A 15,051-nucleotide genomic window follows, 5' to 3' on the forward strand; every position below is an offset into this window, starting at 1 on the left:
ACAGATGATTCAAACCAAGCGGAAAAAGACTCTTATTATGCTGCACTCTCAAAAGTCCTCACAGAAATAAAACCGAGCCAGGAAGTCTTAATCATGGGAGACCTTAACGCAAGAATTGGTAAGAAAGAAGATAGTAAAGTGGTTGGAAAACACGGTGAGGACGTCCTTAATGATTCTGGAGAGAGGTTAATTGACTTTTGCGAACTGAATGGATTACGTATACCTTAACGGCTTCTTCCCACACAAATTAATTCATCGATATACCCGAGAAAGGCCCTCTCTGCAACAAAAATCTATAATTGATTATATGATTGCTAAACAAATATCGAAACTCAAATTCAAAGACTGCAGAGTTAAGAGAGGAGCAAATTGTGGATCCGACCACCGTCTGGTCGTTGCACAATTAGTAGTACCTTTCCAGAGCAGAGCCAAAAGTATAGAATACACAACATCACAAGAACTAGAAATTTGAAGAATCTGATCGTATTAAGTACAAGCTTCATTTACTACACGATGCCAGTATTAAATGGTTGTACCAGAGAAGATTAGATGTAGCCCTAGAGGAAGTGAAAGCCTGTAACGATGTAGAACTAGAGTATACCAACCTAAAAACCCTAATTAAAAAAGTAGCTTTCGAAGTTTTAGGTGAACAGAACATGCAGAAAAAAAAAGATGAACCAGCTTGGATAACTGACAGCACAAAGGCCTTAATCAATGACAAACAAAAATTCTATCAAAGATGGCTCTCAGACCGAACAGATGGAACTGGAGTCATTACAAGCAAAAAAATAGAGAGGTACGAGCCGCCATTAAGGTAGGAAAAACAGATATTTGGGAAAGAAGGTGCCAGCAAGTGGAAAGCCTAATAGGGGGCGCACGGAGTACTGAGGTATGGAGAACAATCCGACAAATGAAAACCAATCAAACGGACAAGCTCTTGAATAGAATGGATATAGAAAAATGGCGCAACTACTATGCAGAATTACTGACAGAAAACCGACCAGAATTCCAAGCAGTAGAAGATGAGAACAACCTTGAAGGCACTTTAATGATAAGCGAAAGAGAAGTACATCAAAGTCTCAAAAGAATGAAAAATGGACGGTCACCAGTTCCTGGTAATATTGTAGCCGAATTGTTAAAGTGTGGAACCCAAAGACTGCGCTGGCGTCTGGTAGAGCTATTTAACCAGTGCTGCCTGCAAAGTAAACTACCCCGAGAATGGCGAGTGGCTCACATACTGTCCATCTTTAAAAAGGGAAATCGTAACGACCCCACTTGTTATAGAGCATTAACAGTTCGGTCAGCAGACTTTTTGGAAAGGTGCTACAGGGTAGGCTCAGGGACAGTATTGGTGACAAATCTCGGAAGACCAAAGCGGATTCACACCGGGGAAATCTTTCACAGATAACCTTTTTGTCCTGCAGCAGGTGATGGAAAAAAAGATAGCAGTAGATCAAGAAGTCCATCTAGCATTTATTGATTTGGAGAAAGCGTACGACTCTATTCCCCGCAGCAAGATATGGGAAGTATTGAATATCTTAGAAGTAGATAGACCTTTGCTTAAGATAATAAAATAGCTATATAAAGAAAATGAATCGTACGTTAAGATAGGACACAGGCTATCTAATCCAATTAACACCACAAAAGGGTTGCGACAAGGATGCAGCTTATCTCCTCTGATCTTCAACGCTTACGTCGAATTAGCCCTTAGGGAATGGAAGACGAAATATCAAGGTATGGGAATACCCATTGGGGACAACACACTATTTACCCTGAGCTTTGCAGACGATCAGGTCGTGATTGCGCAGGACTCATACGATCTAGAGTTCATGACTAAGAGGCTTTATCAAGTATACAACAAATGGGGACTTCAGGTTAGTCTAAAGAAGACCGAATACTTAGCTGTCAATTCCAACACTTGTTTTGAAGTCTTCATTAATGATAACGTCCAGATTCAACAAGTAGACAAATTTAAATACCTGGGTGCTACTATCAACAACGAGGGTTTGGGCAAAGAAGAAATACAAACCCGAATTCAGAAGAGCAAACAAGTTATTGGATGTCTTAACAGCCTCTGGTGGGACCGAAACTTATCTGCAAAAACTAAAAAGAGACTTGGAAGAACATTGGTGGAGTCAGTTCTTTGCTATGGTTCAGAGCTGTGGACTCTGAGTGCAGACGCGAAGCGCAAAATCCAAGTTGTTGAAATGGACTACCTTAGAAGAAGTGCAGGTATATCTAGGATGGAAAAAAAGACAAACATCGAGGTCAGGCGTATCATGAATGCATCGGAGGAGACAGTACTGGATCGAATCGAAAAATCCAGCTTAAAATGGTTTGGACATGTTCTGCGTATGCCGGAGAACAGGTGGCCAAAAGAGTTTGGGCTCCCCAGGGCAGAAGAAAGAGAGGTAGACCTAGAAAATCCTGGAACGGAACGGTTACGGAAGCAATGGAAGCTCGTAACCTAGAAGCTGATGACGCTCTAAATCGAGATGTGTGGCGTAGGGTAACGGGAAGGCAGCAATAGGCTGTAGTTGGAAATGAGTATTAAATTCTTAAACCAAATCCCGTTTATGTATGTATGAATGTTGTCAATATCTTTCTCTCATCTTTTTGATGTAAAAAGCTTGACTATTCTCCCAATATTTTACTTATAGTAACGTAAGTGTAAGCAGTAGCCATAACTACATCCTCACTAGGGTAACAGATGCTTTGGCCTTTGGCCTTTTTGAGGCATATTTAATGCACTTCTTACCCGAGAACCACTAAGTAGGAGTGAAATTATCTCTTTCAATAGCTGTCAACCATTTTTTACGAAGGTCGTAATTTTTGAGGAATATAAAAGCAGAAACCTTGGGATCCCCTCTATAATTCTCGTGACAATTTGGAACAGAGCATGTAAAAGGTATGCTACAATAAAATGTTAATAACTACCCTTTAATACCTATCTTTTGATTATTGTAAGTAACCATTATAAAGTACTATGCAGACTGGCAGTGAAGGCTTTTTACTCATTTAGGTGTAATATCTTGATAAATACTTCTAGTTCTTACCTTAAAATAATTAATAATAGAGGAGTACGACAAGCACAAAAGTTTGAAGTTCCCTATGTGGAATGTCTGGTTTGAATTTTTATTACACTGTTATTTTATCACAATTTTCTGATCACACCAGGCACTGAACACCATGAACTAAACAAACGTGTTGCAGGAGCACAACAAACTAGAGATAATTAATTATTTCTGGTATGCAATCGGAACGAGAAACCACTACCGGCTTTTCAGGTTAAAGGAAACAATTTAATAATGCGCTGCCTTCGTCGCCATATTTGCCTTGCCCATACGATGTTGATTGGCCTTGAGTTGAGGTGGTGCTGGTCAAATCAAACCGCAATGTTGCCAGTTGTTGGCACGGTTCTGCAATGTGATTGGGCGTATTTTTCATACGTCATCAATTGGCGCTTTAAAATTATTTCAAATTAAAGCAATTTTGAGGGCCTATAAAAAAGTTATTCAATGTCATGGAACTATTTTTTTTTTGGATAAATATACTGGAAATAGTGTTCTATTTCAGATTTTATCCTTGAATTGGGTAAATAATTTTTTGTGAAAGAGCCCATTGAATCGAATCACAATGCGACTCGTTCGTTTCTACGGCTCGTTCGTTCAAAGTACAGCGAGATTTATTGTTCTGGTTTTAAAAATATACTGTTCATTTTACAAATAAATATTAGAATTATATACTTGTTGGGTACCCCATCCTAACCTAACCTAGGTAATAACAATGATATACTTACAGATAAATAATTATTATCTTATTAATAAAATAATATGTTCTATTATAGCAATTTTATATATTAGAAATAAAATAAACTATAATTTAACGCTGTTTTCATAATTATAAAGAATGCGTATTTATGTAGTAGGGCATCAATAGACTCGAACAAAAGCCCTAAACAAATATCATGGATATACAGGGTATCCCAATATTCCTTGAACAGAGAACCACTGGGTATTTTTGAAATCAAAATAAGTTCATTGGACACAATTTACCTCTATATAAAAGTGCTTCGTTTGTCCGCTAGAGGACATCAATAAAAAAAAACCTCAATTAAATTAAAAATTATCAATTTTTTTAAGCTTTTTATGAAGCTTCTTGTCGAACATAATTTGTGATACTAACAGAAAATTCCATATTTTCGACAACTAGATAGATTTTATGTACCTCCATAGCTTGATGTGACAAAAAAAATTTTTTGGGAATCAGCTTGGGAAAAATATAATAATAGAGACAATAATATAAACATATTAGAACACCGAAGTTAAGCGACGTAAGGCGATACTAGTGGATGGACTGGTGACCGGTTTTCTGTATCGTGCTGTTGTCCAATAAAGGCAAAAGTGTAAAATCTATTGACACACACTGCTCATTCATGCCGGTTCGAGGCCGGATGAGATCGGATATCTCGCGAGTAAGAGTCGATTTAGACACGCCAAGTTGCCAAGTCGGTAGGCCATTGACCATGATATGGCCGAAGACCGCGGTTCGGATTCCGCGTAAACCAAGTAGGCCCCGTCCAGATTAGCCCTGGCAGCAAAAAGGAGACGTTAACTTCAAATCTTTACTTTTACTTTATAATATAGGAGACAAAAAATGTTGTAAATTCTAGAGTAACCTTTTTACGAAAAGCAAATCGGCCGTCCGTCGGTGGGGTTGGACAATATTTATACTAAAATTTATGTAGGGGTGGGGGTAGTTTCCACCCTTTCCGTACTTTTTCTAGATTTTTCTGAAAGTCAAATGTTAAAGCACTTAGCAAAACATAGACATCCAAAATCTCATTCAAATAAAAAAAACGGTTCTTAAAATATCTGAAAAAATGTGTTTATTTTTTAAAGTTTGATGCCCTCTAGCGGACAATCGAAGCACTTTTGTATAGAGGTAAATTGTGTCCAATGAACTTATTTTGATTCCAAAAATACGTAGTAGTTCTATGTCCACAGAATATTGGGACGCCCTATACGTGTATAATGCACAAGCGATTGAATCGAGTGATTCGATCCACTAAAAAGAATCGTAATGCCCATCACTAGTCCGTGTACACTTGTGATACAATTAGGTGTTTAATATCCCAATCTAGGCTTAATTCTAATAACGATGTTATTGTGGAAGAGGTTTCTAGAACGAGTTTACCGATAACCGCATTTGGATTTGATTCTGTCGCGAAATGTACATACATAACGTCGCGGTAAAACCAGGTGAATAATTTGTCTGGGAAGCGAATTAAAATAAGGCAAAAACCACATTATTTAGAATCAGTAAATCAACTATTGTTGATAATATAAAAAGCTTTTTAAACAGGGTGGCTCAATAATTTTACTAAACAATTTATAAAAGTTAATAAACAAGTACGGTAATCGCAACTGAACTGCGATGGCGACAGAGTTGCCAGATTGTGATGGATTTATGGGCTGAATTTAAATTTAAAATTGACAAACAATATATTTATTATATCATTTTTTAAAGATTTTGACGTTTTATTTTAAATTTAATAACTAATATTTTAGTAATTAACTAATTTATTTGTTTTATAGCTTATTTTACTTATTACACATTGGCAAAAACTAGTCCATTATGAAGATTATTCTAAGCGTTATTATGGGTTATTTATTTATTTATTGATATATCTCTTACAACGCCATAAGTGGTAATAACAAGTAAGAGGGTGCTATTAATGCACAAACTAATAATCACAGAATTTAATAAAAACTAACGAAGAAATAACTTCGAAAGTGGTATAATGTGCTTATCAATCAAACTTATCAGGGAAGCAACAAGCTCTTTGCTTCGACTGTTTAAATGCTTCGTTTAAATGCAATACAAAAACTCGAAAAGTTAGTTCTTAAAAGAACTGTTTGTGCTGAAAAGTACAATTAAAAAAAAAGACTATGAAAATAGGCAAAAAAACGAGAATTACTCACAAAGATTCAACAACAACTAGATATTATACAAAATAATGACTGAGATTAGGATATTTGTCAAATAATAAACGACAACGTTGCTGAACACGGCACAATGTGACCAACATAGCGATAATAAAATTCGATTTAAAGTAATTTTTGCAACTTTAATCTAATTAAAATATCTGTTACAATCTTTTGCTCTATAAAGTAAAATGAAGAGCTGCTCGGTATCTTAAATACAACAAATTTAAACATTTTTACCAAAATTTCATTCCGTCAGGTTTATTTATTTATTTATTTAATACCTACCATCAGGGGTGGATGGGGAAGTGGAAACCGGCCCGGGAATAACAGGCAACCCGCCCAAATCCACAAAAACAAAATGACCATAACGAAGAAACATATTTTATTTATTAATATACAGGGTGTCCCAGAAATGAGTGCAAGTATTTTAACTGGTAGTATATTTGGCTTCAGAATTACAGAAACACGCCTATCATTTTTTTTTGCGAAAATTTGGATTTTTTTGCAGAAATTTTTGGATTTTTTTAGTTTTAAGTTAAGAAAATATAATTTCTTGATAATCTCTCAACATAGGTAGTAGATTAAATTTACATGAAAGAAAATACAGAAAAGATCCAGTGGTTCTCAAAATTTAAGCTAAAAAGCATTTTTTGTTTAAATTTTCAAAGTAAAATAACTTGGTTATTTTGGACTTACTTGAAAAACGGTAAAGAGAAAAAATGTTTCTTTTCACCAAATCTGCCCCTCTTAAAATACTTGCACTTATTTCTGGGACACCCTGGGTAAGGTCAAATCACCCCAAGTAAGGGTGATTTTCGCTCGGGCGAAAAAATCTCTTTTGCCTCCAATTTTTTAAAAATATTGAAATTGTCTTGATCAAAATTTTTATAAAGATCAATATCGGACCGGACATCTGAATTTTTACTATATAGCTCAGTTTCACAGGGTTCTCCTGTTTTATTTCCATTATCGATAACGGTAATTTGATCTTGAATATATGCTACGATTTTCAATCACGGTTTTGAGAAACTTTAAGACTTCCTGATTCATTCAGTTCAGCTGGTCCAATCCTCTGTGAAATACATTATTTTTAACTTTTCAGGTATATACTTTCTTACAGATTGTAGAAAGAAATGCTCTCTTTTCTGGTACAGCAGTAGCCTCGTCATGTATACGTGTTTTAATTTTGGTATAATTCTCATTGGCGTAACTTTTCCTAGTTTCTACATTTGATATTTTGTATAATAATGCCATGACTCAAACGAAAAAAAAACTTGGCAATATCTAAGCAGTGGATATAAATGTGTTTTAATAAAAGAATGTGGTAAAACTATACAGAATGAGTCTTAAATAAGTGCAAATATTTTCAGGGGTGGTTCGACCCCAAGAACACGTCTATGAATTTTTTTTGTAAAAAAAGATGTTGAAAATCGTGTTTTTTCTTTTAAATTTTCCTCTATATTTTAGAAAATTTTTTAGAACTTCGTGTTCACCGCAAATTTTCCCACGGTATAGTTTCTTAATCTTTGATATTACGGCACAAAAAGAGATGCAAATACAGAAATATTTAGGTGGTAATTTTTTTTTAAAATAAATCAGTTTTTTGTTTAAAAATTCAAACTTTAATAATTCGGTTATTTTGGACTTATTTGAAACACGGTAAAGAAAATATATTATGTTTCTTTTATTTATATCTACCAGCCCTGAAAATATTTGCACAAAGCAGCACAAATAAGGTGCACTTATAGACTCACCTTGTATAATAAAACATTTCAAATGGAACAACAAACAGATGTTTATTAAAATTATAAGTGTCTCAGAGGAAGACATCTAACAATTTCACAAATTGGTGTTTATGTTTAAAAGCAACTAACGATTATATTGATGCAAATTGATTAGTTAGTTAGGCAGTCACTAAGAATCTTACGTAACTTTAGTTAGAAGATTAACCATTTAATTTTTGCTAAATCAATCTTTTTTGAGCTCTGATCGGGATCGGGACCGGCTCACCGGTCCACCGGCCCATCTCCCCACCGGCCCACCGGGAATTTTCCCGTTTTCCCATATGGCCCATCCACCCCTGCCTACCATTCAACAGCAATGGCCAGTTACTGAATAGATCGTACTGTAAGTTACAAAACAAAACATATACACTTTACTTACACATTAACATTGGTTTATACACTTTAATAGTGTCAATGTCGATATGATTGATGAAGTGCATCCGAAAATATTTTGCGACTACCGAATTCAATAAAGTAAATAACTAAATACACTATAATCCAGTAATATTACGATTTCAACCCGACAAAATTCAGAAAGTTTTGAAAAAAATATGTTGGGGATAGCATGAGGATTACTGAACAGAAAAGTTCCCACCCCTAAATAGTGTGCGTCATCCCCCAGGACATCGTTTCTACTTCCATTTTGAGTTTTTTTAGATTATCTCGGCAACGGTGCAATTCTCGACAAAAATACTTATATAGAAAATTGTTCTTCATAAAATTCTCTATCAAAAAGATAATTACACTTTTTTTCTAAAGTTAATAATAAAGTGGCAAATAGGGCGCGAATATAAGGGTTGGTTATGACTAGCACTATCTGCAGTTCAATCTAATTTAAAGTTTAATGTTTAACGCTAACAGAAAGCAGTAACCACTAAATTATACTTAGAATTTTAATATACGTTCTTCTCTCACATTCCTCTACCCCTATAAAAATGCTGATTTGTACTTATTTCCACATCACCCTAGAGGTGTGTATATTACGCGGCGAAGCAAATATCCTCCATCAATGACATACTCGCTGTTTTCAAAAATATGGTCTCGTTCTGGAACTTTATTGACAATCTGGTGTAAAGCTGCTTTATTAGTTTTCCTCATTAGGCCTTTCGCATCGAAAAGAGAAAGAGGTACTGAAGAATGCGAAATTAAAGCACTTTTTTAACTCCAGGCTAGAATGAACTGTACAAATAATTCTTTGAAATAGTAATGTTGAGTCAACTTGAACATCATTGCCATTAATTTTCATTGTATTGCTCAAACTAGATATCGGCTTTTCACGATTTGCACGACGCACTTTTAAACTTTTAAATAAAATCCCATCTTTAACATTTGATAATTAGTGGATTAGGCCTGGGGATAGTGGCAGGGGATACCACTTTAAAAAACGCATCAAATACTTTACCTCTAGTGTGATAAAAGACAGTGGGAAGAAGTACAATAGTACAAATCACCCTTTTTATAGGGGTAGAAGAGTGTGAGAGAAGAACGTATATTAAAATTCTAAGTATAATTTAGTGGTTACTGCTTTTTGTTAGCGTTAAACATTAAACTTTAAATTAGATTGAACTGCAGATAGTGCTAGTCATAACCAGCCCATATATTTGCGCCCTATTTGCCACTTTATTATTAACTTTAGAAAAAGTTTAATTATCTTTTTGATAGATAATTTTATGAAGAACAATTTTCTATATAGGTATTTTTGTCGAGAATTGCACCGTTGCCGAGATTATCTAAAAAAACTCAAAATGGGGGTAGAAACGATGTCCTGGGGGATGACGCACACTATTTAGAGGTGGGAACTTTTCGGTTCAGTAATCCTCATGCTATCCCCAACATACTTTTTTCAAAACTTTCTGAATTTTCTCGTGTTGAAATCGTAATATTAATGGATTATAGTGTATTTAGTTATTTACTTTATTGAATTCGGTAGTCGCAAAACATTTTCGGATGCACTTCATCAATCATATCAACATTGACACTACTAAAGTGTATAAACCAATGTTAATGTGTAAGTAAAGTGTATATGTTTTGTTTTGTAACTTACAGTACGACCTATTCAGTAATTGGCCCTTGCTGTTGAATGGTAGGTATTAAATAAATAAATAAACCTGACTAAATGAAATTTTGGCAAAAATGTTTAAATTTGTTGTATAATTTAAGATACCGAGGAGCTCTTCATTTTACTTTATAGAGCTAAAGATTGTAACAGATATTTTATTTAGATTAAAGTTGCAAAAATTACTTTAAATCGAATTTTATTATCGCTATGTTGTTCACATTGCGCCGTGTTCAGCAACGTTGTCGTTTATTATTTGACAAATATCCTAATCTCAGTCATTATTTTGTATATATTATATATTATATTTGATAGAGAATTTTATGAAGAACAATTTTCTATATAGGTATTTGTGTCGAGAATTGCACCGTTGCCGAGATTTATTAATACATACAGTTAATAATATACCGACAGTTTATTAATACATATAATGTCCTGATTATTTCCACCAATTTTGAAAACTTTATGAATTTTGTCGGATATATCGCAATTTGAGCCATAATATTACTGAACTACTTGATTAGTTTGGCCTATCCCACTGCAACCTTTACAGATCTATTGTCTTCGTCATCTGAACTCTAGGTTATATTTTCCAGTCCTCATTCATTTTGATAAAATCAAATATCTTGGAGACTGAATTTTCAAAATGGCTCTTTATCAATAAATATTGATTTATATAAAAAAATATTGATGAATATTGAATTCTTTTAATTGACACGATCTGTACTTACATAACTCCGTCTGTCAATCAGCTAACTCTAGTAGTTAGTTGCCCTAACGTAACCTAACCTATCCCCAGTATCCTTTAGACAGAAATTTACGCTATCGAAAGATGCGTACAATTTATCTTAGATCGAAAACAGGAAATTGCCATCCTATCCGATAGTCAAGCAGCACTTAACACGATCAACTCAGTAACCATCAATTCCAAGTTGGTCAAAGAATGCCTAGAGAAGCTCAACAAATTAGGCAAAGAAAATAAGTCCTCCTACTCTGGGTGCCTGCTTACCAAGGGATAGAAGGCAATGAAAAAGCAAATATAGAAAAAGAGCGAACACTTTACTAACTGGACCAGAACCGTTCTGTTTTCTAAACGGGAACCAGTTGAAAGCGGAACTGAAGAATCTGGAAGACTCCATCCGTAACTTGGAATGGGTGTCCTCCAACGGTCTAAGACACTCGAAAAAGTTCCCCAGAATTTACGACCGAGAGAAATCAAAGGTTTTCCTTGAGTTAAGTAAAAACAATCTTCGGATTGTCACGGGGTTTCTAACAGGACACTGTCTCCTCAACGAACACCTCAGTAGGCTGAAGCTGAGAAACAACGGCGAATGCAGATTCTGTGGGGACAATTGGGAAACACCAGAACACCTTATCACTGAGTGCGCCGAGACGACGACCATTCGTGCCATGAACTTTGGTACGGCTGATGTCGAGGATGAAGAGCTGACCTCTGTGGAGCCGTCTCAGATACTGGCTTTTGTTAAAGCCCTGAGGCTGTATGATGAGTTATAACTCGTTATAACTTAAGAAAGGAGAACATACAATAGATCTGTAAGGTCGCGGTGATTAACTCCCATTCTAAACATTCTACATGTCTACGAAATATTGGGACACCCTGTATAACTGGAAATACTTTTATTTTTTTTAAATGTAGACGATAACTATTGCATTTAAAATACCTTATGCATAATAATGTAATCTGATTGTTTAATGTCGATAAAGAATTAAGTATTCAAGTATTTAAATATAAAATCAGTCTATTTTTGGTTAAAAAAAAACTAAATATTGTTAAAGTTAGAAAGAAGTAATAATAATCAGCTCTGAAATCGTATCAAAATTATAGGGCTTCCCAAATATGTAACTAAAATACTTAAATACGGATTTTGATATTAAAAACAGAGATTTAGGTATAGTGATTTGTGTCCATTTTGTATAATTTGATTGTATATAAAAAAATCAGTAATAAAAACGCAACAAAATCTTTTTATTTATAGGCATATATAAATTAAAACGATATTTATAATTATAATATCTCCTTAACAAATTTTCATTATACCTGAGTGCGTAATTGATTTTTAACTATAAGTGCGTTACTTTTATATAGCCGTAAAAATTATAACCTCCACAAATTAGAATTTCGAATTTTACAACGCGGTATTATTCTATAATAGTCATACATTTTTAACAAACATAATATTCTTTATTATTTATTTACAATATTATCTTTTCCATTACTATTAAGTATATTGTTCTAAGAAACGTGAGTGTGTATATAAAACAGTGGCAGTTTTAATGATTAATACCTACAAAGCCAGGTAAACAATTTGTCATTGAAACCATAACACAAATAACCTTTTTAGATCTAGTATGCATTGAATTGGAACTAGTCCAGGAAAATTCCTAAACGACCACAATAAATTGGTGCAGATTAGAAAATTGGTTTCGAACCTGGCCGCTAAGGACCTCAGGACAATTTTAAACTGTCTCTGAATTAGTTGTTGATAGAATAAATTTGAGCCATATAGATGTACATTGTATAGACTAGACAAAAGAAAAGAAAAAAAATTGCCCACCTTTTACTTTCTTAAATATTTATATACAGTATGTCCCCGGATTGCCTTTACAAGAGAAAAAACTTTTTATTACTGACATTCCTAAAACCGACAAAGTACTAAACATCCAAATGCCTTTCTATGGTAATATAATATCGATTTCATTCTTTGATAGATGGTTATTATTAGTTTCGATTAACACCATTTTTTTCTGTTGTTAAATATACGTTTAATACCACGACGTTGTCTACTAGCAAGCCAATAGAATGTGGAGTACCACAAGGCTCAGTACTAGGCCCTATTTTGTTTCTTCCTTTTATTAACGACATCGCTAACGTAAACATCAGCGGTAAAATATGTCTTTTTGCGGACGACACTAGCTTCACTTGGAGCAACACGGACGTCACGGCACTTCATTGGATTATATCAAATGACTTAAGCTTGATTTTCATGCATCCGTTGTCCGACGATACGATGAGACGATATTAATTTTATTGGTTGAATTTAAAGACTTCGATTGGTTAACCGTTTCTAATCAATTGAAGTCTTTAAAGTCAACCAATAAAATTAATATCGAACCATCGTATCAACGGATAACGGACGCATGAAAATCAAGCTTTAATCACCATTAAATTTTGGTACGATTCGAACCTCCTGAGTCTCAACATTTCTAAAACTAAAGCTTTGTCGTATAAAAACTCGCTGCAGCCTTTTGTACTTAACAACACCACCATTGACGTCGTAAATTCGGTAAAATTCTTAGGGCTTGTAGTAGACAATTCTCTGAAATGGGACATGCATATCGACGCTTTGTCGAAAAAATTGAGCTCTGCCTGTTTTGCATTAAGATCTGTTTCTAAGGAGCTTAACTTGTCAGTGGCTAGAACTGTTTATTATGCACTTTTTGAGTCGCACCCTCAGGTATGCCCTTCCATTCTGGGGTACGTGTTGTGCGACTCAATTTGACCGCATTTTCAAGCTCCAGAAGAGAGCTGTTCGATATTCACTGGGACTAAACAGCAGAACTCATTGCCAGGACTTTTTTAAGAAAATAGAAATATTAACTCTTCCTTCCTTATTTATATTTGAATCTGTTTGCCTAATATGTAAGCATGTATCAGCTTCTCAAGAAAGGCCATCTCACACGCTCAGAGTTAGTTAAAAGTTCAATATTACACAACTCGAAAAAAATGCACAATCACCTGCCACTTAATTCACGTAATAACTCAATCAGATTCTGGTGGATCCATTAGCACACACTGCTGTATATAGAAAACCAACACATACAGGACAATATTTAAATTCTCAGTCGAACCATTTTGAGGCAACCAAAAGAGGTATAATAATTAAAACACTATGTCATAATGCAGTCACCAAGAATCTCTGAATTCTGAACTAAATAATATTAAAACCGATTTGCTTCAGAATGGTTACTCTGCAAAATCCCTAGACAATATTATATCCAATTGCAGGTCCGACTCATTGGTGCGCCAACCTGAGGAGGATGCTCTCTCTCTCTCTCTCTCTCTCTCTCTCTCTCTCTCTCTCTTGACGATTCCATATGTAAAAGGAACAACGGGAAAGATTAGGCGAATAGCTAAACAATATAAAATTTTAGTTTTAAGTCTGGGACTACTCTAAGAAGTATCCTAACAAAAACAAAACCTGAATTATCAAACCAAGAGAAAGAGTACATCTACCAGGTACCTTGCGAGTGCGGTGAGTCGTATATTGGAGAGACAAAACGTCCTCTAGATGTACGACTTGACAAACATAAAAAACATACGCAAAGAGGTGAAACAATGAAGTCGGGCATTGAAGATCATGTGTCGTCCAAGCACCACAACATAAAATGGTCGGAAGCCTGGGTTGTCCACAATGAACCCCATTGGAAAAAGCGCAAATTTAAAGATGCCGTATTCATTTCAAACAATAATAAAATCTTTAGCAATCCAAGTATGGAAATTTCAACAATGTGGCAACCACTCATAAGACGTTTCAATGTAGGTGTTCTTAGTGGAAAACCTCATGCTTGACTGCACCCAACAAATTCACGGGTGAATGCTCGGCTCTAGTATATAAGCTCAGTAGTTTTAGGATTTAGTTTAGTTCACACTTGATAGCGATCAGTGAGGACCGAAACGTTGTGTAAGCAAAATAAACAAAGACAATGGAAGTCCGAAACTCTTTTGAAAAGTTGAAGAAATTTGTAAAATCAGAAAAAATTATAATATATAGGGTATACCATTTAAAAAATGTGAAGTTCCTTAATTTTAAGTAGTTAAAATTCATAAATATATTTTGAATACCCTGTAGCATCTAACTAAAATATTTTTCCAGACGTCTTTTTCTATATCTCTAAATGCTCCTACCAAATTTTAGTAACTTTACTGACAATTTTTACTACACTGATGCACTCTAACATTTGTTTTAACAAATTTAAATATTACAAAAACTATTAATTTTAAGTAAATAACACTATATGTGTATAAAAAAGTTATGGAATTTTATGCAGAATCTAAAAATAAAAAAAATGACGCCGGGAGGCACGTATAGCCGCCCATACTAAAATATGTTAATAAAAAGTTGGTAGGCAGTTCTTTTAGTTTCAAAGTAAAGGATTTTTTTCAATTTTGGTCCGCGGTTATTTCCCCTATCCGCCACCT

The sequence above is a fragment of the Sitophilus oryzae genome, unplaced genomic scaffold (assembly GCF_002938485.1).
Source record: "Sitophilus oryzae breed Bouriz unplaced genomic scaffold, Soryzae_2.0 scaffold_1167_pilon_pilon, whole genome shotgun sequence".
NCBI classification, from domain to species: Eukaryota; Metazoa; Arthropoda; class Insecta; order Coleoptera; family Curculionidae; genus Sitophilus; species Sitophilus oryzae.